We start from the raw sequence: 27,223 nt of genomic DNA, 5'->3' as shown, positions 1-27,223 counted from the left end.
CAAAATGTGTTGAATAATGTTGATTCCAGTTGTGCATGCATTGATGCATATTTTAAATAGGATTGTCTTACCTGTAAATAAAATATTGCTACTGAAGGTAAAAGAACATTATTATATAAACTTATAAGCAAAAAGTATAAAACAGTATCAAAGTTTGGGCTTCCCAGGTGCTGCTAGAGGTAAGGAACCTACCTGGCAGTGCAGGAGTCATAAGAGATGTGGGTCTGATCCCTGGGTTGGGAAGATACCCTGGAGAAAGGAACGGTAACCGACTCCAGTATTCTTGGCTAGAGAATCCCATGGACAGAGTAGCCTGGTGGGCTACAGTCCATAATGTTGCAAAGATTTGGACATGACTGAAGTGACTTAGCACACAATATCAAAGTTAAAAGAATATAATGATTTGGGTATTTGGGGGCAGTTCTTTTTAATATAATTTTTTATATTTGGATATAGTTTATTATCAATGTTATTATCAGTGTTCATCTGTGCAACAATCATTTCAGGTATACATACACATATATCCATCTTTTTCAGATTTGTTTCTCATATAGATAATTACAGAATATAGAGTAGAGTTCCCTGTGCTATACAGTTCAGTTCAGTCACTCAGTTGTGTCCGACTCTTCGCGACCCCATGAATCGCAGCACGCCAGGCCTCCCTGTCCATCACCAACTCCCGGAGTTCACCCAGACTCATGACCATTGCGTCAGTGATGCCATCCTGCCATCTCATCCTCTGTCGTCCCCTTCTCCGCCTGCCCCCAATCCCTCCCAGCATCAGTCTTTTCCAATGAGTTAACTTTTCGCATGAGGTGGCCAAAGTACTGGAGTTTCAGGTTTAGCATCATTCCTTCCAAAGAAATCCCAGGGCTGATCTCCTTCAGAATGGACTGGTTGGATCTCCTTGCAGTCCAAGGGACTCTCAAGAGTCTTCTCCAACACCACAGTTCAAAAGTATCAATTCTTTGGTGCTCAGCCTTCTTCACAGTCCAACTCTCACATCCATACATGACCACAGGAAAAACCGTAGCTTCTATATAGTGTGTGTGTGTGTGTGTATATATATGTATGTATGTATGTATGTATATATATATGTTAAACTCCTTTAATTTATCCCTCCCCTGCCTGCCTTTCCCATTTGGGAACCACTAGTTGTTTCCAGAATCTGTGGAAAATCTCATGTCAGAGGAGCCTGGCAGGCTATAGCCCATGGGATTGCAAAGGTCAGACACACTTAGCAATTAAACAGTGAAAACAATTACAACCTTCAGTTCAGTTCAGTCGCTCAGTCATGTCCGACTCTTTGCGACTCCATGATCGCAGCACGCCAGGCCTCCCTGTCCATCACCAACTCCCAGAGTTCACTCAAACTCACGTCCATTGAGTCGGTGATGCCATCCAGCCATCTCATCCTCTGTCGTCTCCTTCTCCTCCTGCCCCCAATCCCTCCCAGCATCAGAGTCTTTTCCAATGAGTCAGCTCTTCGTATCAGGGGGCCAAAGTATTGGAGTTGGAGCTTCAAAATCAGTCCTACCAATGAACATCCAGGAGTGATTTCCTTTAGGATGGACTGGTTGGATCTCCTTGCAGTCCAAGGGACTCTCAAGAGTCTTCTCCAACACCACAGTTCAAAAGCATCAATTCTTTGGCGCTCAGCTTTTTTCACAGTCCAACTCTAACATCCATACTTGACCAAAGGAAAAACCATAGCCTTGACTAGATGGACCTTGGTTCGCAAAGTAATGTCTCTGCTTTTTAATATGCTCTCTAGGTTGGTCATAACTTTCCTTCCAAGGAGTAAGCATCTTTTAATTTCATGGCTGCAGTCACCATCTGCAGTGATTTTGGAGCCCCCCAAAATAAAGACTGACACTGTTTCCACTGTTTCCCATCTATTTGCCATGAAGTAATGGGACCAGATGCCATGATCTTAGTTTTCTGAATGTTGAGTTTTAAAGCCAAATTTTTCACTCTCCACTTTCACTTTCATTAAGAGGCTTTTTAGTTCCTCTTCATTTTCTGCCATAAGGGTGGTGTCATCTGCATATCTGAGGTTATTGATATTTCTCCCGGAAATCTTGATTCCAGCTTGTGCTTCTTCCTGTCCAGCGTTTCTGCATAGAAGTTAAATAAGCATGGTGACAATATACAGCCTTGATGTACTCCTTTTCCTATTTGGAACCAGTCTTTGTTCCATATCCAGTTCTAACTGTTGCTTCCTGACCTGCATATAGGTTTCTCAAGAGGCGGGTCAGGTGGTCTGGTATTCCTATCCCTTTCAGAATTTTTGCACAGTTTATTGTGATCCACACAGTCAAAGGCTTTGGCATAGTCAATAAAGCAGAAATAAATGTTTTTTTCTGGAACTCTCTTCCTTTTTTGATGATTCAATGGATGTTGGCAATTTGATCTCTGGTTCCTCTGCCTTTTCTAAAATCAGCTTGAACATCTGGAACCTTATTTACTCCTAAATGATATTTTTAAAGGACATAGGAATCTATATTTCAATTAATTTCTAAACACATGGTAGATTTTGACCAAAATTATTCATTTAACTGGGCAGTAAATTTTCTAGGTGCCAATGAACAAAAATCAAAGCATATTTTAAAATACACATTACCTGCCCAGCCCCCACCTGGCTGCCCTCACTCCTTGCTGCTACAGCTTCCTGCTTGTCATTTGAATAACCAGTGGTTCTACAGAGCACTGGAAAAAAAAACAATAAAATAAAATACACATTAATCTGTGTTTAAAGACTGCTCTTTTAAGGAAATTTAACATATCATTTATCTTAATAGTATGTCAGAAGTGTTTATTTTAAAGCTATGATTTCTAAATTTCTCTACATAATTACACACATGTATGCAGAGAAGGAGATTAGATCGATAATAAATAGATGATAGGTGACAAATAGATGATAGAGGAGGAGGAGAGAGCGAGGGAGGGGCAGGGGGAAAGGAAGAATGAGAGAACTGGCAACATCAAGGCTTTGCTGTGCCATAAGCTGCAGAAACCAGAATGTCATTAATCTGTAAAGCTCCTGAATTTTCAATTTTAAATGGCAAACTAAGTTTATAGCTGTTTCCAGCTCTTTTGCTGTATTTCCTTAGACACACATACTTAGTCTACAGCAGACTTACTAATGGGCTAAATTCCATTTTAGCTCACATCTGCCACCAGCCTGAAACACCAGCCCACACAGACCTAAGAGCCATCAACCTCCGCACCTTTGGCTGCACCTTGGTGTACACCTGCCATCCAGGATTCTTCGTCTGGGGTGGGTCTGAGCACAGGACATGTAAATCAGACATGAAATGGACAGGGAGGTCCCCTGTCTGTAAAGTAAGTCACTGGTGAGAAGTGAGAGTGGGTCCCTGCAGAACAGACTCGTGTCCAGGTGGAAGAACCCCAAGGAGTAGCCTTTTGGAGGCACTGTCCGTCATCCCCCCAAATCCATGCTTGCTGTGTGTGAGCTGTGTGTGTGTGAATATGTGTGTGGTCTGTGTTGGATGCAGAGGCAGCAGAAGCTCAGGAGAGATGCAGATCTCATTATTTGCAGATCATATTTGGTTGTGATCTGAGATCTACCAACTAGCCTGTTGGTCGTTCTCGCTCTAAATTCTAAAAGAAAGAGTTCTCTTCCTGTGGGTCAGGATTCCCCAGGAAAAACCCCCTTCTGTCCTCGGGATCCCATCGGCAACCCTGTTCTGCCCTCAGGATCCCACCGGAAACCCCATTCTTCCCCTCAGGATTCCCCCAGAAACCCCCTTCTGCCTTTCAGAATTCCCCTTACACACCTTTCTGTCAGGATTTTCTTGGAATCCTTGAACTCTCTGTCGGAATTCCACGGAAAGAACCTTCTCTCTGTCAGAATCCCCTCAGGAAGCTTCTCTGTTGAATTCACGTTAGGAATTAAGACACTTAATGTTTTTCTTTTCCCTTGTCCCTCTCTCACAGAGTCAGATACACACTTTAAAAAAGTGTTAATTTGTAGTTTGATACAGAACTATGAAAATGAAGAGATTATGAGTTAAATCTAAGTTGACAAACCAAATTAAACATTTTGCAGGTGAAGTGTTTTGATGTTGTTCACTGCTACCTCATGAGTTCACTGATGGTAGTGAGCACTTGGAAAACTGAGAGGAATTATGGTTCTTTTATAGTAATTTTGTAAATTACCTTTGCCTTGGAGACAGAGTTTCCAAAGAGGAGTGAGAAAGGGCTTAAATATCCTCCTTTACAAGCTCTCTGTTGTAATATACTGAATGCCCAAGTCAGATCCAAGTTGATTTCCACTATGAAACTCAGTTTTCCCACAAAAGCAAAGGATAATCTGCTGTGAATATGTGGGTTTAAAGTGGAGATGTATAACATATTCCTATTTTGTGCATTCAAGAAATCTGGAGAAACCTTGCTTCGGTTTAATATTTTTCAAACTTATTTGAAAATAAATGTTTTTTGAAAGTGATAATTTGTCTTTTTACTTGTAGGTAAAGGAGAGAAGTTAATGAAACAGTTACTAAAACTCCAGGTTTTTAACCCAGAAAAGTTACAGATTTAAATCAAATAAGGTGATCTGTTTTCTACTATATGCAGCCATATAAACAATTTCTGATTCCTTTAGTTCATGAACAAGTTAATGTTTTACTGAAAGGTACCTTGGGCACTTTATAGGCAAAAGTGGACATCAGATGTTAACCCAGAATGTTGTATAACAGAGAGCCTTATAAAGAGGGTTGTGTGTCTTTTCTCCACACGAGGAAGCCACAGTAAATAACACGTCATAACAGCATCAGCTGTGCATTCCAGCAGTTCAAATGTGGTGCTATATCCTTCCCCGAATATCTCCATAATCAGACATCCTCTGCCTCTGACACATTAATTCTCACTTTCTGTTGTGTGTGATACCTTGCTCAATGTATGTTGTAGCAAACAGGAGAGGTGCAGGTTTATTTCCTAATGAAGATGTTGGTTATTCCAAATCACCAGGCCTGTTGTATCTGTTATAAATTTAGAGAATATTTAAATAATACAGTGTGTCCCCCAAATCATAGTGTAAGTCAAACTTAAAAAAAAAGAGAGAACATAAAACACTTAGGTAAGTTGAATTTTTTGGTGTTTTCTTCATTCAGGTGTTCACACTGGTCTCTTAGACATAAACTCTGCTCCAGGATCAAATGTGAAGAGGGTATATGAAATGCTATATAGTTCAGTCACAGATGCTGGGTTTTGTATTTAATTTTTAGATGAGGCCAAAAGTTCCAATATGCTTAAAGGAAGTCATGCATTGTATACCATGAAGTATGAGACCTACCTTAAAATTCTTTTCTGGATTGTTCTATGTAAATGTTATTTACAAATCAAACACAGAAAGCAGTGCTCTATCCAGGCAATGTTTTCTTCGATGGAAGGAAACACAGTGGGTGGTGGCGGTGTGTTTGTTCTGTATTTTTGCTGGTTTTGTCATGGACAGTGAAAAGTCTGCGGGCTCTTTTTAATTTATTTATTTTTAACTGAAGGATATTTGCTTTACAATATTGCATTGGTCTCTACCAAACATCAATATGAGTCAGTCACAGAGTTTCAAACTTTATCTCAGTGTGCCCTATCCTCCCTGAAGGGAAGCACTGAAGAAACTGGTTTATTTGTTTAGGGGCACAGTCTATACCTCTGTTGTGATGGTTATATTATACCGCAAACCACCAGCAGCAGGTGAGAGGACAAGGACCCCAAAGGATCCTTCAGGTCCCCAGTGGCCACAGCTGAGCACAGCTGACCTGCCCTGCAGACCTGCTGCTGCTCCTGCTGGCCCACCTGACCGAGGCGCACCTCTGTGCATTCACAGCTTCTACTGAATGTGTCCCTTCTGACTGGGGAAAGCAATCTGGATACTGTTTAAAAGGTATTTATTTCAGAAAAGGAAGATGAGGCATTCTGGGCTTGCTGATTAAAAGTGGGCCTCGGTGATGCTGCTGATGACAGGCGGGCTTGTTCAGTGTCCTTATCAATCAGCAGCTGTGTCAGAGGCCTGTGCCGTGTCTCTGCTTTAAACTTATTTGAGTTTTAAAATGATTGCTTTTAGGAAGTTGGGTCCATCATAGCCCTACAAGTGCTGACATGTGTTGTTGTCTTGTTAGGAGATGTCTTACAGTGTCAGCCTATCTGGGAAGACAGGCAAACTTCCAGTGGAACTGGAAAGAAATGCACAGCCAGGGACACCATGCTTGTCCTCATCACATTGTGGCCATAAGTGCATTTGCTAAAAAAAAGACACACTTAGGGAGACAAGCATCTTTCTTTCTACCTAGGAAGTCCAAAATGTTGTGACCATTCCCACTCACAGTGGGAAATATGTTCTGACCATTCCCACTCACAGTGCATCTTGTCTAATTAAACAATTTACACATTATTATAATTCTATATTATATATAATTATATATATAATAAATAAATTAAATAATAAATATATTATAAATATTATAATATAATAAATATATAATATATATAATATATAATAATTATATATAATATAATATAAATATATATAATATAATATATATATTATATATATATATATTCCCAAAAATATGTTCTGACCATTCCCACTCACGGTGGATCTTGTCCAATTAAACAATTTACACATTATCATGAGAAGCAAAGCAGAGAGAAATTGAGATTGAGTACATTCACTGATATAGATTTACATCAGTTTGCCTGTAAAATGTTATAGCAATATTGTGAAAATAGCAGGATTTTATACATATTAGCGGAAATGTGAAAAAGAAGTTTCATTTTTTTGTAACCAGTGCAAAGAGAGACTAGCTCAATAATCTTTGTAAGAATTCCTGTCCCAGATGAATTGTAATGTTTTAAGAAAACTTTCTGCCTTTTGTTTTTGACATCATTTAGTCTAGATTTCTTGCCAATTCTGGACTATTTCTTATAAAGTAGAGTATATTCTCTATAAGAGAATATACTCTTATATGTAATTATATATATATTATATAATTATATAATATAAACATAATATATAAAAAATAATTATAAATATATAATTATATAACCATTATATAATATAGTTATATATTATAATTCTATATTATATATAATTATATATATATATAATATAATTCTCTTATAGAGCAGAGCAGAAGAGTTAGATGAGAGATTGGCTTTACTTACAAAATAAAGACCTTGGGAAATAAAGCATCTTTGTTTCTATAAGCTGGATCTCTGCAGTCAGAGTGGTGCTGTGAAGTGTAGGCTTTCTGAGGGCAGAAGAGCCCTGGCAGATGTCAGTTCCTCTGAGCCTCCTAAGTCTTCCCACAGCAAGTGGACTTGGATATTCAGTGAAGTAGCAGTAGTGGTTTTCAGGTCAGCCTGATGAGGTCTTACCTAGTGTCAGCAGTCCCAGTTCACCAAGCACGCTGGCCCTGGTGGAGCTGGTAACACAGGTGCACTGGTGTCCACCCCAATGACAGATGCTTGTCTGCATCTCTCAGTAACCTGCCTGCTCCCCGCTTGGCTCATCTGACTCATAAACCTGCTGTGAGGGGACATGGAGACAGGTCATTTTTGTCCTCACCATCATCACTGTCGTGATGTCTTAACTGAGCAACACGTCTAAGTGTAATTGTTCCTTGTGTGCTACCATTTGTCTGCTTTTCCCCCCACAGTTCCTTCAGATGTGTTTTTCATCCATTCGGTGTGGAAGGGATATTATGAATATTCAGGGAAAAGATAGCCTGTGACCCCAACTGTCTAACTGTTTCAACGCAGCAAGCAGCAAAGTGAACACGACCTCATTGAAGCCTCCCAGGGGGAGCTGAAGTTGACAGGTAGGCGCCCAGGGCTCTCCCTCACCAGACCCTCTGTCAGTCTTCTGGTCCAGGGGGCGCCAACGCCAGGCCAAGTGCTGGCTGACGTCACCTGGGCTTTGCACCTGCTGCCTCTCACTATGTCATCTCATGACGGGCAGGACAGTTCTGTTTTCCCACTTTAAAGGTTACAAAACCAGTACAGAAAGGCAAATTAATTTGCTCCAGATTACACACAGATCCTGTTACAGCAAAGATGTAAGATTTATGTCCAGATAGTCACATCTCCAAAATTCACAGTTTTGATAGCCTCTCGCTGTCATTCTGTAAAACTTGTTTGCTCCTGGTGAGCTTTCACTGATGTGTCTCAGTTTAAAAAAGCAATTTTTAAAAAAAGCACCAGCTCTGGTTTATTTTTAAGTAACAGACACTATTTTAAGCTCTTTATATACATTGTCCTTTTCCTTCTTAATCAATTTTGTGATTTAAGTATTATTAAACACATTTTTTTTATATACTGGTTAAAAAAGAGAGATACCCAGGAAAACTAAGCAACCTTCCTAAGTGACAGTACAGGAGTAGGATTTGAACTCGGTGGTCAGAATCTCAGCAATTAGAATCCTGAACCCACAGGACACAGAAGCACCTTCACACTAAATCTACTGTCTTCTGTTTTTTTTTTTTTTTTAATTATCTCGTTTCTTACAACAATGTATTCTTTTTTTATAGACTTAACTTCTAAAGGGTTCAGACTCTGAGTTACCCAGGAGCCCCAGCCCTGGTTCTGAACATAAAGGGCCCCCAAGGGGCACCCACACATTACTGATGACTAGACAGACACATGGTTCACCTCCAGAAAGTGTGAGAGCCACTCAGGCCTCCTCCCATTCCTCACATCTCACTTTCCTGCTTCCCTGGCTGGGAAAACATCTAAAAATGGTGCACACATTCTGGATGTAGGAAAAGAAAAATAATTCATACTCACAGATTTTTAACAGGTACTTATTTATGAATTCACGATCTAGGGTCCCCAAAAGTTCTTTGCTCCTTGACCCTGTGAATGTATAAATGAGATATACCAGGTGCTCAAATCTAGTCCTGTGTCAGAATAAACTGAGACTTGGAAAATATTCAGATTTCATAGGCTCACCCAGGTCCTTTGGATAATATTTCTCTTCATGAGTTTGAATTTTTTCCCCAAAGGAAATGCTCTCCAGTGTGATCTGATGGAATTAGGTTTGGATTTGGGAAAGAAGTTGGATCAAGAGTTGTTCAGACTGAGTCCCAGTGGACAGAAGTCCACCTGCCATGTACAGTCTGATTGGGAAGGACCATAGAGAAGGAAGCGGAAGTCATGCTTCTGGAGGACCAGCCAGGACTTGGTGTTCTGTGAGGTGCTGTAATTTAATTGCCATAAAAATCTCCTGAATCTTATCTCTACTGACAGTTTTTAGAAGTGGGATTCAGAGTTTTATATGTTGAATTGGATGCTAGGAACACAGAGCTGCTGATGGTGGAGATGGACAGCAGCCCGGAGTCAAGTGTTAGGTGGTCCTGCTTGTCCATGGGTCTTTCTCGTCCTCGGGTCCTCCCCGTTCACAGGTCTTTCTTGTCTGTGGGTTCCCTTCCATCCTGTGTGATTAGCCAGTGGCCACTCTTCTGTGATGTTAGAGGTTTACTTCTGTGATGGGAGGAAGTGGGAATTAATTGCCAGAGTCCCTGAAATGAACAGTGTGACTTTCCCTTTAACCTGTCTCTCTGCACAGAAGACATTTGGGTTCATTGTTATTTAATATCTGTTCATTTGTTTGTTTACTTATTTATTTGGTTCCTCCTCTGGGTAGGGAACTAGCCGTAGCTGCAAACACATTCCCCCTGCCACCCCACACATACACCCTGACCCCGTGGACAAAGGCATTCAGCAGTCATTCCAAGGACCTTTGTTCTCCATGCCATTCATTTCATTTCAATAAGTGCAATTGATCTGTATAAGTAACTGTATTTGGGGCTATTGTTATGGTATCTCTCTTTTTTTTTTATATTGATTTAGAAATATTTGTTTTAAATTTTGTAAGAATTTTGTACAAACTCTCCACATATATTTTCAACATAGCTGTATTTATTAAGACTTTTTTTTAGTGATTCAATATTTATAGATTATTCTCCACTTAAAATTATTGTAAAATATTTGGTATATTCCCTGTGCAATGCAGTATATCCGTGCAGCTTGTTTATTTCATACACAGTAGTTTAATCCTCTAGGTTAAGTCTCTTTTTCTTTCTTATACTACATACCCCTGTCCTCAGAAGTGAGTAAAAATTGAATAAAAACGCTGCACTTAAAAAATTAATATAACTGAATATATGTTACTTTTGTTCCTTCTGTGGGATAAAGATGTTGAATTGAGTGAAGTAAACGATACTTGCTTGAGACAGACGAGGACCTCAGTAAGAGGTGATTTTTAGGAAAAAAGAAGGACTGCAGCTAAATATTAAAAATATTAATCTCTGTTATTGAAAACACTATCCTTTCTGTATCATATTCCACATAAATGGGCTGAGTGCCTGCCTTCCTAACTCATAAGCATTCCTATGATGTAAGAATAACACAGTGATTCTTTCCTAGGAGTTTACAAGAAGGAGGAGGCCCACTTATTTCTGAAAACTTTTCAGATTAAAGAGCCAGTGGATATTTTCATCAGCAACTTTGAGAATGACAACTGGGGACTGGATGGTTATGTGAGTACTTCCTGGAGGGCTATCTAATCATCATGTCTGTGTAGAGGTGGGGGCACCAATGGGTGTTCCTTCCAAGACAACCTGGGTCCTGTCTGCACCGTGAAAACTCAGGGCCCTCATCCTGGCCTGACAGCCACGTCACCCCATCATCATCTGACGGAAGAAAGCCATCCCTGAGATGAGAATGAAACTGGCCAGGAGAGACAGGCTGTCCCTGCCAGACACACGAGAGCCTAGATGCAGACCACGCCCCACTGTCAGAGTGGGACTCTACCCAGGCCTCAGTAACCACCCTGCATGGGCTGAGAAAGGGAAATTCCAGATGCACCTTCACAGTCTCCTTTGCAAGTTAACCCTTTGCTTTGGCACTAATTCATCATAGAACTTGAACATAAAGGGCCTTGCATGATATGCATGAGACAGTAGCTGTGACACAGTGAGTTTTACATAATATAGGCTCTGAGGTAATTCATATGTGTGTCCCCATTTACAAAGGATATTCAACCTATAAATAAGGTGTCAAATTTACTACTACTGTTTTTGAGATCAAAATGAGACCGAGTTTGTTAGTTGAAGTTCATGTCTCTATTTTTCAATTTTAACTATAACTGTGAAACTCAAAGGAATGACAGATTTTTAAAAGAACCATTAATGTCTAAATAAGAGAAACAATATATTATGTTATAAGGAGAGGTTATGATTAATCCTTGTTGATTTCTTCCCTTTCATGTGTATCAGGTATCATCCGGACTTGGAAGGGTTTACTTTTCAAGGTGACATACACAGAAAAGACTGGGAAATATAAGCTGGAAAGGCAAGGTATGCTGCACTTACGTGATTTTTCAAAGAAAGTATCAGGTTGGTCTGCAGATGACTGAGCTGAGTGTGATAGAAAAGATGTGATTTGAAAGAAACAGAAACAAAAATAATGGGAAAGACTCATGTATTTTACACCTGGTTGAAAAAAGTCCCCTTCACTGGCAGCAAAATAGAAAATATCAGCTGGCATAAATGCAATAAATATGCAAGACACAGAATATCCTTAATTTACAAAGAGATATTTTTGAAAAACAGGAAAAAAAAGCAAAGTGGAAATGCAAAAGAATAAACAAACTACATTACCCTAAGAATATCATTAAATATAAGTAATTAAAAATGGCCAACAAACTATGAAAAGATCTTAACTTGAAAAATATGTATTATGACAATAAAGGTAGATCATTTTCAGCTATGAGAATGTTGAAGTTTCTTAACAATGATTTGGGGTGGTCTAGAAAAAGGCACCTTAATGTTCATTTTTGGTGAGTGTGTGAAATGTATACAATTTGACAGTATTCTTTTATCAACGATTCTACCTCTAAAATTTTAATCAGACAAATGTGATCATTTTTTTGCATATTCAGGTATGTGTATAGCAGGATTATTTTTAATACATGAAATCAGAAATAACCTGGGTATCTCACACTCCTATCTTAAATGAATTGCTTCTTATATCAATCTTATACAATGTGTTAAATAGAAGACAGTTTAGTATATGTCATTAGAGAACAAAGATTACATAATGATGTAGAAAGGTGTTCATGACATACATGAGAACGAAGTTTGTTCTAGATAGACAGAAGAGACAAATGTGCCTGCCTTCTTTATGTCTTTCTCAAGTACTAATTAGACATGAAAAATGTTTGGAAAAAACAGTAGATGTGAAGCTTCCCTTATCTACTTATTAGTTTTGTGATCCAGGAGGAATTACAACATTTTTGAGCCTATTTCTTCGTCTGAAATCTCAGTAAAGAGTAAGTTCCCGATTGCTGTCAAGATTGAGAGTCAGTATGACGGTTTGCTTTGTGCTAAAGCTCTCCTCACACATATCTTCAATCATGTTGCTACTAACACACATGAGAAGCGGCATCTCTCATGGAGATGAGATGATGAGCACCACGTTTCTCCTGAATAGTATCAGCTACTTTCTACTTTACTTACAGAATGCTACTAACATATTAATTGTACACAGAAGAGTACTTCTGTGTAGGATTTGACACTGAGCAGCCTTTCAGAGGAAAGTGTAGTACTTGGCGATGATTGTCACTGATGTACTCATTTCATAAAACCTTTATCAATATCCTGAGGGAAATATATACCAACTGTGTAATATCACACTTGAAAAACAAAAAACTTGACCAAAAGGGATAATTAATCATAAAATACTCTAAATCCACCTTTCCAAACCAAGACCTTTTACATAGAAAAGCTTTAATTTACAATGTCAGCCATCAATGAGATGGTGCTTTCAGTGGGGTTCTATTATTTTGAGATAATGAAAATAGGCCAGCACTAATGATAGTGAAGTTTTCTCTTGCTCTGAGCCAAACGCTGTGGTTATCTGCCCTCCTCTCTCCAAGACACACACTCTAGTAATTGTGTCTAAGGACACCCCAGCAAGCCGTGCACTATACTCTGTGGATGTCAGAGTTTACTGGTCCAGTCAGCCTGACCGGAACCATCACTTTGCTATTTTCTTTGCACCACCCTATTTCTTTTTAATCTAACAAAACAGCAGCTTGCTTTAACAAGTAATCTTTCTTCTCATGTGATGATGAGCTTATTGTCAGGAAAAACAATTTCCCTCACAAAATAATTTGAATCACAAGCACGCCTCCCATTCAACTAATGAGAAAAGTCTGTGTGTAAGTAATGCTTCAACAGCAGCCATTCATTTCAGAGTTATGGCTACACTCTGTTTTTATGGATAAAAATAAACCACCTCTTACCTCTTAATTGTTTCCAGTCAGTAGATAAAGTGATTATCTTTAAATGGATACTAAAACAAGTTAGTTTGAAAGGCAACTCTAATGCAAAACTTGTGTAAGAAACAAAATAAATTGATTTTTCCATTAAAGTCAAAGCCCCCAGAACTTCCCTGGTAGTCCAGTGGCTAAGACTCCATGCTCCAATGGGGGCCCAGGTTTGATCCCTGGTCAGGGAACTAGATCCCACATAGCACAACTAAGACCCAGCACAGCCAAGTAAATAAAAATAAATAAATACTAAGAAAATTGAAGTGGCCTCCCCCCACCCCAAATCAAATGGGAGAAAGTGCAAGCCATGTGTCTACTCAGGGACTTATATTCAGAATATGTAAACCCTTATAGATAAATAGTATGTAGGCAGACAACCTAACGAAAACACTGGCAACCAATTTGAATACACATTTCTCCAAAGACATAAAAATGACCAACAAACAAAGGAAAAGATGTTTAACATCATTAATCATTAGGGAAACAAAAATAAAAACCACTTCACACCCACTAGGGTGGCTCAGACCATAATGACAAACAAGTGGAGGCAAAGATGTGCAGGAATTAGAATGCTTGTACTGTGTTGATGGGAAAGTAATGGTAAGGCAGCTGTGGAAAACAGCCTGGCAGTCATTCATTGGGTAGTTGAAACATGGGGTTACCACAAGGTTCAGCAATTCCACTCCAACACATATGAGCAACAGAACTAAAAAACATATATTCACACATAAATCTGTACATGAATGTTTATACCAGCATTATTCCCAATTGTCCAAATGTGGGAACAGCCCAAATGTCCATCAGCTGGTGAAGAGATCAACAAAGAGTGGTGCTTCCTTACGATGGAGTATTATTTTGAAAACATTATGCTAAATACAAGCCGCCATTCACCAAAAAAAAACATATATTGAATGATTATATTTATATGCAATATCCAGAACCGCCAAATCTATACAGACAGAGAGTAGTGGTTGCCTAAAGCTGGAGGCTGGGGTGAGGAGGAGGAGGACTGCTGAGGGTTCTGTTCAATTTTAGGGGTGACAGCAGTGTTCTAACAGATTGTGGTGATCACTGCAGCATCAACCCCCCATTTTTAATAGTAAAGAAGAAACACCTTTGACTTATATGTATGCATTAAAAGGGTAAATTCTATGAATTCTATCTCACCTTAATTCTTAAGAAGCATAACTGAGAAAATAACTACCCTGCATTTGATTTCCTAGGACAGCAGCAGCGTTAATAATGTGCAGAAAGGGGGCAGTGAGAGGCAAGGATGGAGGTGGAGGTTCAGGGCGGGGCTGGAGGGGAGACAGGACCCAGTGTCCAGGTGTCTCTTGAGATGGGTAGGGAGGAGATCAGGACACGACTTCAGAGAGTGATTAGGTAAGACTTAGCAACACTACAAGGTACATGTTCTCTTAGGCAGTGCTGCTTAGAATTCTGTATATTCAGACTCTGATTGATGCATCGCTGTAGAAAGAGGATTTCATGGTGGCATCATAGAGAAATACTAGAAGTGGCCCAAATGTTCTTCAACAGCAGAGTGACTAAATTCTAGCTTAGCTAATTAATAGAATACTGCACACCTGAAAACAATTACATTCACATGTGCAGATAGAAGAAACACAAATATATGGTTAAGCTTAGTGTACTACGGAGCTGGGGCCCTTTCAGTGGCACTGAGATCTCTTGAGAAAATTAGAGATACCAAGGGAATATTTCACTCAAAGATGGGCACAATAAAGGACAGAAATGGTATGGACCTTACAGAAGCAGAAGATATTAAGAATAAGTGACAAGAATACACAGAAGAACTATACAAAAAAGATCTTCATGAACCAGATAATCATGATAGTGTGATCACCAACTTAGAGCCAGACATCCTGGAATGTGAAGTCAAGTGGACCTTAGGAAGCATCACTACGAACAAAGCTAGTGGAGATGATGGAATTCCAGTTGCGCTATTTCAGATTCCAAAAGATGATGCTGTAAAAGTGCTGCACTCAATATGCCAGAAGATTTGGAAAACTCAGCAGTGGCCACAGGACTGGAAAAGGTCAGTTTTCATTCCAATCGCCAAGAAAGGCAATGCCAAAGAATGCTCAAAATACCGTACAATTGCACTCATCTCATACACTAGTAAAGTAACGGTCAAAATTCTCCGAGCCAGGCTTCAACAGTATGTGAACCGTGAACTTTCAGGTGTTCAAGTTGGATTTAGAAAAAGAAGAACCAGAAGTCAAATTGCCAACATTGATTGGATCACTGAAAAAGCAAGAGAGTTCCAGAAAAACATCTATTTCTGCTTTATCGACTATGCCAAAGCATTTGACTATGTGGACCATAACAAACTCTGGAAAATTCTTAAAGAGATGGGAATACCAGACTACCTGACCTGCCTCTTGAGAAATCTGTATGCAGGTCAGGAAGCAACAGTTAGAACTGGACATGGAACAACAGACTGGTTCCAAATCGAGAAAGGAGTACGTCAAGGCTGTACATTGTCACCCTGCTTATTTAACTTATATCCACTGTACATCATGAGAAATGCTGGGCTGGAGGAAGCACAAGCTGGAATCAAGATTGCCGGGAGAAATATCAATAACCTCAGATATGCAGATGATACCACCCTTATGGCAGAAAGTGAAGAAGAACTTAAGAACCTCTTGATGAAAGTGAAAGAGGAGAGTGAAAAAGTTGGCTTAAAACTCAACATCCAGAAAACTAAGATCATGGCATCCAGTCCCATCACTTCATGGCAAATAGATAGGGAAACAATGGAAATAGTGACAGACTTTGTCATTTTGAACTCCAAAATCACTGCAGATGGTGGCTACAGCCATGAAATTAAAAGACCCTTGCTCCTTGGAAAAAAAGTTATGATCAACCTAGACAGCATATTAAAAAGCAGAGACATTACCTTGCCAACAAAGGTCCATCTAGTCAAAGTTATGGTTTTTTCAGTAGTCATGTATGTATGTGAGTTGGACTATAAAGAAAGCTGACCGCTGAAGAATTGATGCTTTTGAACTGTCATGTTGGAGAAGACTCTTGAGAGTCCCTTGGACTGCAAGAAGATCCAACCAGTCCATCCTAGAGGAGATCAGTCCTGGGTGTTCACTGGAAGGACTGATGCTGAAGCTGAAAATCCAATACTCTGGCCACCTGATGCAAAGAACTCAGTCATTGGCAAAGACCCTGATGCTGGGAAAGATTGAAGGCAAGAGGAGAAGGGGACGACAGAGGATGAGATGGCTGGATGTCATCACCGACTCATTCGACATGAGTTTGAGTAAACTCCAGGAGTTGGAGATAGACAGGGAGGCCTGGTGTGCTGCAGTCCATGGGGTCGCAAAGAGTTGGGCATGACTGAGTGAACTGCTCTGGGTTCTCCCTGCTGGACAGCGCCACCCCTGGTGGCTGGATGTTACTGCAGCATGCTACCCCCAGTCTGGCCTGGCTCACCTGGCAATATATGGACCCACCACTAGGGAGCACTTGATGCTGTTCCCAGGGCTCTAGTCTAGCCACAAGAATCTCTGCATTATTCATGCTAACCCCATGGCCAGGGAGGGAGCAGCTTGTTGGCTCTGCTTACAAGCCCATTACGTGGGCACTGAAATTGAGGAGAGCAAGTATCTGGCATCCCCCATGCATGGCAGCTGGTGAATGTTCCTGAAAATAAAAAAATTAAATCTGATTCATACGTGCTGATACAGAAGGATTGCAAAAATGTATGGTTGGTTTACAAGATGCCAACATCCAGGATAAAATATGTTTACCTAAGACCTGAGGTAGAGGGAGTAGCATAATCCTTCTCAGTAGCTCAGTCAAGTCCAACTCTTTTCAACCCCATGGATTGTAGCCCACCAGGCTCCTCTGTTCTTGGGATTCTCCAGACAAGAATACAGGAATGCCCTCCTCTAGGGGATCTCCCCAACCCAGGGATTGAAACCGCATTACATGCATTGGCAGGTGGATTCTTTGCCACTGAGCCACCTGAAAGCCCTGAAGAACAGTATGGAGGTTCCTTTAAAAACTAAAAATAGAGCTACCATATGATCCTGCAATCCCACTCATGGGCATACATCCAGAGAAAACTATAATTTGAAAAAAACATATGAACCCCTAAGGTTCATTACATCACTAATTATAACAGCCAAGTCATAGGAGCAATCTAAATGTCCACTGACAGTTGAATGAAGAAAATGTAATACATATGTATGTACACACACACACACACACACACACACACAAGTATTACCCAGTCATTAAAAATAATGAAATCCATTTACAACAGCATGGATAAACCTAGAGGTTATCATACTAAGTGAGACAGAGAAAGACAAATATTGTATAATATTGCTTACATGTGGAAAAAATAAAATGATACAGATGGACTTTTTCAAAACAGAAATAGCATCACAGACATAGAAAACAAACTTATGGTTATAAAAGTGGGGAGGAAGGGGATAAATCATTAATTTGGGATTAAAATATATACACAACTACCTATAATCAACAAGGACCTACTCTACAGCACAGGGGAGTATACTCAATATCTTGTAATGAGGGATAATGAAAATGAATCTGAAAAAAATGTGTGTGTGTATATGTATATATATATAGCAAAGTGATCAGTTATACATACATATATATACATGCCATTTATTAATTTTTAAATGTCATGAATGTGTTTGAGTGGTCTTGACTACCAAGACAGAACAGCATGACACAAATGAAATAAAAACATATATATTGTGTATTCTACATGTCAAGCTGTGTTTTGGGGCATTCTGTTCTGTGAAAACTTATTTAATTCTTCAGCAAACCAAATGAGGTAGACAATTTTCTCCATTTTTCAGATGAGCAAACGAACAGGCAGAAATACTTAAGAGTCTTGCCTGCCATCATGTAACTAGAGAAGGAGAACTAAAATGTCAACCTCGACAGTCTGTTTCCTGTGTATTCTCTTAAACATCTGTATTATCTATTTATTCACATGTTTTACATCTTATTGTGCTATTGGGGCCAATTAAAATATTTATTTTCTTGAATTAATGTATTACTTCTGTACAGAAAATTTAACATAGCATTAAATACATCTTTCTATCTCAGATTTATCCCTTGATCTGACTTTGAGAGAAGTTAATGGTATGCTTCATGCAGATGACACCACCCTTATGGCAGAAAGTGAAGAGGAACTAAAAAGCCTCTTGATGAAGGTGAAAGAGGAGAGTGAAAAAGTTGGCTTAAAACTCAACATTCAGAAAACGAAGATCATGGCATCTGGTCCCATCACTTCATGGGAAATAGATGGGGAAACAGTGGAAACAGTGTCAGACTTTATTTTGGGGGGCTCCAAAATCACTGCAGATGGTGACTGCAGCCATGAAATTAAAAGATGCTTACTCCTTGGAAGAAAAGTTATGATGAACCTAGATAGCATATTGAAAAAGCAGAGACATTACTTTGCCAAGAAAGGTCCGTCTAGTCAAGGCTATGGTTTTTCCTGTGGTTATGTATGGATGTGAGAGTTGGACTGTGAAGAAAGCTGAGTGCTGAAGAACTGATGCTTTTGAACTGTGGTGTTGGAGAAGACTCTTGAGAGTCCCTTGGACTGCAAGGAGATCCAACCAGTCCATTCTGAAGGAGATCAGCCCTGAGATTTCTTTGGAGGGAATGATGCTAAAGCTGAAACTCCAGAACTTTGGCCACCTCATGCGAAAAGTTGACTCATTGGAAAAGACTCTGACGCTGGGAGGGATTGGGGGCAGGAGAAGGGGACGACAGAGGATGAGATGGCTGCATGGCATCACTGACTCGATGGACGTGAGTCTGGGTGAACTCTGGGAGTTGGTGATGGACAGGGAGGCCTGGCGTGCTGCGATTCATGGGGTTGCAAAGAGTCGGACATGATTGAGCGACTGAACTGAACTGAATGTATCTCCTTGCACATGATATTGTCTACTATATATTATCTAGCCATCTGTCCTTCCTGAGTGAAAAATAACATGTTTTTATGTGTCAGTTACCTAAACACACGTTAAAAGAGCTTTTGAAAAGGAATGAATTATTTTTGATCCAAAGTGAAAGCTTTTTTGAATAATTAAAATAACAATATCAGAAACGATTAGCAATAATTGATTTTTTTTATGTGACACTCATCTGTGTAAGTACTTTCTAGTCATCTTTTGAAGTAATGATAAAAATTAGTCTGTGTTTTTACAGCCCAATAATGCTCACCAACAAAAGAAAAATTCTGCCCAGTCTTAATGGTCAACTATGTTTGTTTTCAATTAATCAATAACCTTCATATATTGTCCCACAAAGAGCTAAAAATGCTATTCAAAGTATGAAATGCAACACTATTTAATCTTGTTCTCACTCAGCTAAACATTTTAAATTCCCCTTTGGTAAGCAAGATCTGAGGATCAGGGTTGCAGCCTGTTTGAATATGGACAGAGGATGTCAATTATAATGTTCATCATGCAAAGGATCAACCTTGAGGTTAATAGAATCACACTGAATAATGTAGGAAAATGCCCAGAGGCATTTTATTAAAAATAAAATGACCAATGAACAATGCAATAAATAAGATCAAAAACACGCTGGAGGGAACCAACAGTAGAATAACAGAGGCAGAAGATAGGATAAGTGAGGTAGAAGGTAGAATGGTAGAAATAAATGAAACAGAGAGGAAAAAAGAAAAAATAATTAAATGAGGACAACCTCAGAGACCTCTGGGACAATGTTAAATGCCCCAACCTTTGAATCATAGGAGTCCCAGAAGAAGACAAAAAGAAAGACCATGAGAAAATATTTGAGATAATAGTTGAAAACTTCCCTAAAATGGGGAAGGAAATAATCACCCAAGTCTAAGAAACCCAGAGAGTCCCAAACTCTATGGATAAACCCAAGGTGAAACACCCCAAGACACATAGTAATCAAATTAATAAAGATCAAACACAAAGAACAAATATTAAAAGCAGCAAGGGAAAAACAACAAATAACACACAAGGGGATTCCCATAAGGATAACAGCTGATCTTTCAATAGAAGCTCTTCAGGCCAGGAGGGAGTGGCAGGACATAGTTAAAGTGATGAAAAAAAAATAACCTACAGCCCAGATTACTGTACCCAGCAAGGATCTCATTCAAATATGAAGGAGAAATCAAAAGCTTTACAGATAAGCAAAAGCTGAGAGAATTCAGACCACCAAACCAGCTCTCCAACAAATGCTAACAGATCTTCTCTAGACAGGGAACACAGAAAGGGTGTATAAACTTGAACCTCAAACAATAAAGTAAATGGCAATGGGATCATACTTATCAATAATTACCTTAAATGTAAATGGGTTGAATGCCCCAACCAAAAGACAAAGACTGGCTGAATGGATACAAAAACAAGACCCCTATGTATGTTGTTTACAAGAGACCCACCTTGAAACAAGGGACACATACAGACTGAAAGTGAAGGGCTGGAAAAAGATATTCCATGCAAATAGAGACCAAAAGAAAGCAGGAGTAGCAATACTCATATCAGATAAAATAGACTTTAAAACAAAGGCTGTGAAAAGAGACAAAGAAGGATAGGACATTATGATCAAAGGATCAATCCAAGAAGAACCTATAACAATTATAAATATATATGCACCCAACATAGGAGCACCGCAATATGTAAGACAAATGCTAACAAGTATGAAAGGGGAAATTAACTATAACACAATAATACTGGGAGACTTTAATTCCCCACTCAAACCTATGGACAGATGAACTAAACAGAAAATTAACAAGAAAACACAAACTTTAAATGATGCAACAGACCAATTAGACCTAAGATATCTATAGGACATTTCACCCCAAAACAATGAATTTCACCTTTTTCTCAAGCACACATGGAACCTTCTCCAGGATAGATCACATCCTGGGCCATAAATCTGCTGCTGCTGCTGCTGCTAAATCGCTTCAGTTGTGTCCAACTCTTTGTGACCCCATAGACAGCAGCCCACCAGGCTCCCCTGTCCCTGGGATTCTCCAGGCAAGAACACTGGAGTGGGTTGCCATTTCCTTCTCCAATGCATGAAAGTGAAAGTGAAATCACTCAGTTGTGTCCAACTCTTCATGACCCCATGGGTGCAGCCTACCAGACTCCTCCACCCATGGGATTTTCCAGGCAAGAGTACTGGACTGGGTTGCCTTCTCTGGGCCATAAATCTAGCCTTGGTAAATTCAAAAAAATTGAAATCATTCCAAGCATCTTTTCTGACCACCATGCAGTAAGATTAGATGTCAGTTACAGGAAAAAAATTTTAAAAATACCAACATATGGAGGCTGAACAACACGCTGCTGAATAACCAACAAATCACAGAAGAAATCAAAAAAGGAAATCAAAATATGCATAGAAATGAAAGAAAATGAAAACACAACAACCCGAAACCTATGGGACACTGTAAAAGCAGTGCTAAGGGGAAGGTTCATAGAAATACAGGCTTACCTCAAGAAATAAGAAAAAAGTCAAATAAATAACCTAACTCTACACCTAAAGCAACTAGAAGAGGAGGAAATGAAGAACCCCAGGTTGAGTAGAAGGAAAGAAATCTTTAAAAATTAGGGCAGAAATAAATGCAAAAGAAACAAAAGAGACCATAGCAAAAATCAACAAAGGCAAAGCTGGTTTTTGAGAAGATAAATAAAATTGACAAACCATTAGCCAGACTCATCAAGAAACAAAGGGAGAAAAATCAAATCAACAAAATTAGAAATGAAAATGGAGAGATCACAGCAGACAACACAGAAATACAAAGGATCATAAGAGACTACTATCAGCAACTATATGCCAATAAAATGGAAAACTTGGAAGAAATGCACATATTCTTAGAAAAGTATAACTTTCCAAAACTGAACCAGGAAGAAAGAGAAAATCTTAACAGACCCATTACAAGCATGGAAATTGAAACTGTAATCAAAAATCTTACAACAAACAAAAGCCCAGGACCAGATGGCTTCACAGCTGAATTCTACCAAAAATTTAGAGAAAAGCTAACACCTATCCTACTCAAACTCTTCCAGAAAATTGCAGAGGAAGGTAAACTTCCAAACTCATTCTATAAGGCCACCATCCACCCTAATACTAAAACCTGACAAAGATGCCACAAAAAAAGAAAACTACAGGCCAATATCACTGATGAACATAGATGCAAAAATCCTTAACAAAATTCTAGCAAACAGAATCCAACAACATATTTAAAAGACCATACATCATGACCAAGTGGGCTTTATCCCAGGGATGCAAGGATTCTTCAATATCTGCAAATCAATCAATGTAATACACCACATTAACAAATTGAAAGATAAAAACCATATGATTATCTAAATAGATGCAGAGAAAGCCTTTGACAAAATTCAATGTCCATTTATGATAAAAATCCTCCAGAAAGCAGGAATAGAAGGAACATACCTCAACATAATCAAAGCTATATATGACAAACCCACAGCAAACATTATCCTCAATGGTGAATAATTGAAAGCATTTCCCCTAAAGTCAGGAACAAGACAAGGGTGCCCACTCTCACCACTACTATTGAACATAGTTTTGGAAGTTTTGGCCACAGCAATCAGAGCAGAAAAAGAAATAAAAGGAATCCAGATTGGAAAAGAAGAAGTAAAACTCTCACTGCTTGCAGATGACATGATCCTCTACATAGAAAGACTCCACCAGAAAATTACTAGAGCTAATCAATGAATATAGTAAAGTTGCAGGATATAAAATTAACTCACAGAAATACCTTGCATTCCTGTACACGAACAATGAGAAAACAGAGAAATTAAGGAAAAAATTCCATTCACCATTGCAGTGAAAATAATAAAATACTTAGGAATATATCTACCTAAAGAAACAAAAGACCTGTATATAGAAAACTATAAAACACTGGTTAAAGAAATCAAAGAGGACACAAATAGATGGAGAAATATACCATGTTCATGGATCAGAAGAATCAATATAGTGAAAATGAGTATACTACTCAAAGCAATCTATGGATTCAATGCAATCCTTATCAAGCTACCAACAGTGTTTTTCAGAGAACTAGAACAAATAATTTCACAATTTGTATGGAAATACAAAAAACCTCTAATAGCCAAAGCAATCTTGAGAAAGAAGAATAGAACTGGAGGAATCAACCTGCCTGACTTCAGGCTCTACTACAAAGCCACAGTCATCAAGACAGTATGGTATTGGCACAAAGACAGAAATATAGATCAATGGAACAAAATAGAAAGCCCAGAGATAAACCCACGCACCTGTGGACACCTTATCTTTGACAAAGGAAACAAGAATATACAATGGAGAAAAGACAATCTCTTTAACAAGTGGTGCTGGGAAAACTGGTCAACCAGTTGTAAAAGAATGAAACTAGAGCACTTTCTAACACCATACACAAAAATAAAACGGATTAAAGATATAAAAGTAAGATCAGAAACTATAAAACTCCTGGAGGAGAACATAGGCAAAACACTCTCTGACATACTTCACAGCAGGATCCTCTATGACCCATCTCCCAGGATATTGGAAATAAAAGCAAAAATAAGCAAATGGGACCTAATTAAAATTAAAAGCTTCTGCACAACAAAGGAAACTATAAGCAAGGTGAAAAGACAGCCTTCAGAATGGAACAGAATAATAGCAAACGAAGCAACGGACAAAGAATTAATCTCAAAAATATACAAGCAACTCCTGCAGCTCAATTCCAGAAAAATAAATGACCCAATCAAAAAGTGGGCCAAAGAACTAAACAAACGTTTCTCCAAAAAAGACATACAGATGGCTAACAAACACATGAAAAGATGCTCAACATCACTCATTATCAGAGAAATGCAAATCAAAAACCACAATGAGGTACCATTTCACGACAGTCAGAATGGCTGCTATCCAAAAGACTACAAGAAATAAATACTGGAGAGGATGTGGAGAAAAGGGAACCATCTTACACTGTTGGTAGGAATGCAAACTAGTACAGCCACTGTGGAGAACAGTGTGGAGATTCCTTAAAAAACTGGAAATAGAACTGCCATATGACCCAGCAATCCCACTGCTGGGCATACACACTGAGGAAACCAGAAGGGAAAGAGACACATGTACCCCAATGTTCATCGCAGCACTGTTTATAATAGCCAGGACATGGAAGCAACCTAGATGTCTATCAGCAGATGAATGGATAAGAAAGCCGTGGTACATACACACAGTGGAATATTACTCAGCTATTAAAAAGAATACAATTGAATCAGTTCTAATGAGGTGGATGAAGCTGGAGCCTATCATACAGAGTGAAGTAAGCCAGAAAGAAGAACACCAATACAGTATACTAATGCATATATATGCAATTTAGAAAGATGGTAATGATAACCCTGTATGCGAGACAGCAAAAGAGACACAGATGTATAGAACAGTCTTTTGGACTCTCTGGGAGAGGGCAAGGGTGGTATGATATGAGAGAATGGCATTGAAACATACAAATTATCACATGTGAAATGAATTGCCAGTCCATGTTTGATGCAGGGTGCTCGGGGCTGGTGCACTGGGATGACCCAGAGGGATGGGATGGGGAGGGAGGTGGGAGGTGGGTTCAGGATGGGGAACACATGTACACCCATGGCGGATTCATGTCAATGTATGGCAAAACCAATAAAATATTGTAAAGTAAATAAATAAATAAATAAAATTCAGATAAAAAAAGACCTCTTAAAATTCAATTGTATATGTTCGCAATAAGGAAGTTTAACTCAATTATAATGATGCATCAAAACTGTAAAATGCATCATTCCAGGACTCTAAATTAATTATGGGATTTATTCTGAACTGCTGACTTTTAAAATTATGTTGGAAAACCCATTACTATTAAGTTAGCATTAATTTTTTAGAAAACAAGTAAGCCAATATTTTTGCAAAGTATCTGCCTCGTTTTAAATTTTAATAATCCACTAATAGAAATGCAGAAATGTTATGATTTCCTTTCTCTTCTAACTGTGAAGTAGATAGGTACTCATATTCATGGTTAGAAGCATACAATCATCATATCTTGCACACTGAATTTTTCTAGTTTTTCTCCATTTTTCACAACAATATTATTCTCCCACCTGTAGTAAGTTATTCCTTTAACTAATGGTTATTCTTGTTACATACTTACTGTGTTCTTTACTTACATGTACTTACTACAAAAGTTAAACTATCTGAGTCACTCTGTCTTCCAGAGACAACTTTTCTTGGCTTCTTACCTGAACATGTATTTTGACTCTGATTGGAAATATTTTTTTCACCTCTTGGCCAAGCTGAAGCCCTAACCCTTATTCAGGATTTAGTTAAGAAAACATGTTTTTCTCAAGAAAGAACCATATTCTGAGGTCTAACGTGGCTTTCTGTGTGATTCTCTATCCTCAGTCAGACTACAATGTTGTAATACACAGAATCCAATTATTTCTTTAGTTTGAATTCCTTGTATCCTAATCTGCCTCTGTCACTAAATTATCAGTGACTGAGCAGATGGTGTGACTACCTGGAGTTTACAGGTGCCCAGGACAGATTAGGGCTTTAATAATATCTAATAAAGAAATATTGTATCTGTGACACTTCTACATTATTGTTTTCCTCACATAATGCCCCTCTATGACCTGAATCTCTGGATCTACTTAAAATAAGTAACCTCAATTAGTCTGTATGTTGGCTTCTTTCATTTTACTCTAATTTAAAATAAAAGGTCAGAGCCTTCAAGAACATTCAGTAGTATCCAATATCTAATCTATTTAACATTAAAAGAGTGATAAGAATGATCTATTTTTTAAAAAAAAAATTATTGATATATGGTTGACTTAAAATGTTGTGTTGATTTCCTCTCAACAGCAAAGTGACTCAGTTACATAAATGTATATTCTTTGTCATATTCTTTTCCATTATGCTTTGAACTCTGGATGGAGATTCATGACATTGTACAGGAATCAGGGATCAAGACCATCCCCATGGAAAAGAAATGCAAAAAAAGCAAAATGGATGTCTGGGGAGGTCTTACAAATAGCTGAGAAAAGAAGAGAAGTGAAAAGCAAAGGAGAAAAAGAAAGATATAAGCATATGAATGCAGAGTTCCAAAGAATAGCAAGAAGAGATAAGAAAGCCTTCCTCAGCGATCAATGCAAAGAAATAGAGGAAAACAACAGAATGGGAAAGACCAGAGATCTCTTTAAGAAAATTCGAGATACCAAGGGGACATTTCATGCAAAGATGGGCTCAATAAAGGACAGAAATGGTATGGACCTAAAGAAAGAAGCAGAAGATATTAAGAAGAGGTGGCAAGAATACACAGAAGAACTGTACAAAAAAGATCTTCACAACCAAGATAATCACGATGGTGTGATCACTCAACTAGAGCCAGACATCCTGAAATGTGAAGTCAAGTGGGCCTTAGGAAGCATCACTACAAACAAAGCTAGTGGAGGTGATGGAATTCCAGTTGAGCTATTTCAAATCCTGAAAGATGATGCTGTGAAAGTGCTGCACTCAATATGCCAGCAAATTTGGAAAACTCAGCAGTGGCCACAGGACTGGAAAAGGTCAGTTTTCATTCTAATCCCAAAGAAAGGCAATGCCAAAGAATGCTCAAACTACTGCACAATTGCACTCATCTCACACACTAGTAAAGTAAGGCTCAAAATTCTCCAAGCCAGGCTTCAGCAATACGTGAACCATGGACTTCCAGATGTTCAAGCTGGTTTTAGAAAAGGCAGAGGAACCAGAGATCAAATTGTCAACATCTGCTGGGTCATCAAAAAAGCAAGAGGGTTCCAGAAAAACATCTTTATTGACTATGCCAAAGCCTTTGAC

At 38.8% G+C, this 27,223-nt stretch overlaps 1 long non-coding RNA gene across 2 annotated transcripts in view; it reads right to left on the bottom strand.

The window, feature by feature from the left end:
• Positions 1-8,122: 8,122 nt before the first annotated feature.
• Positions 8,123-27,223, bottom strand: part of LOC129652611 (uncharacterized) — a 72,933-nt gene continuing 53,832 nt past the window's right edge. For both annotated transcript variants that reach the window (XR_008714619.1, XR_008714620.1), the window contains exon 5: positions 8,123-9,501. This is a non-coding gene — a long non-coding RNA (uncharacterized LOC129652611). The remainder of the gene's footprint in view (positions 9,502-27,223) is intronic.

The sequence above is a fragment of the Bubalus kerabau genome, chromosome 5 (assembly GCF_029407905.1).
Source record: "Bubalus kerabau isolate K-KA32 ecotype Philippines breed swamp buffalo chromosome 5, PCC_UOA_SB_1v2, whole genome shotgun sequence".
NCBI lineage: Eukaryota > Metazoa > Chordata > Mammalia > Artiodactyla > Bovidae > Bubalus > Bubalus kerabau.
The sequence above is the reverse complement of the archived record's forward strand: the minus strand, read 5'-3'. Positions and strand labels throughout refer to the sequence as shown.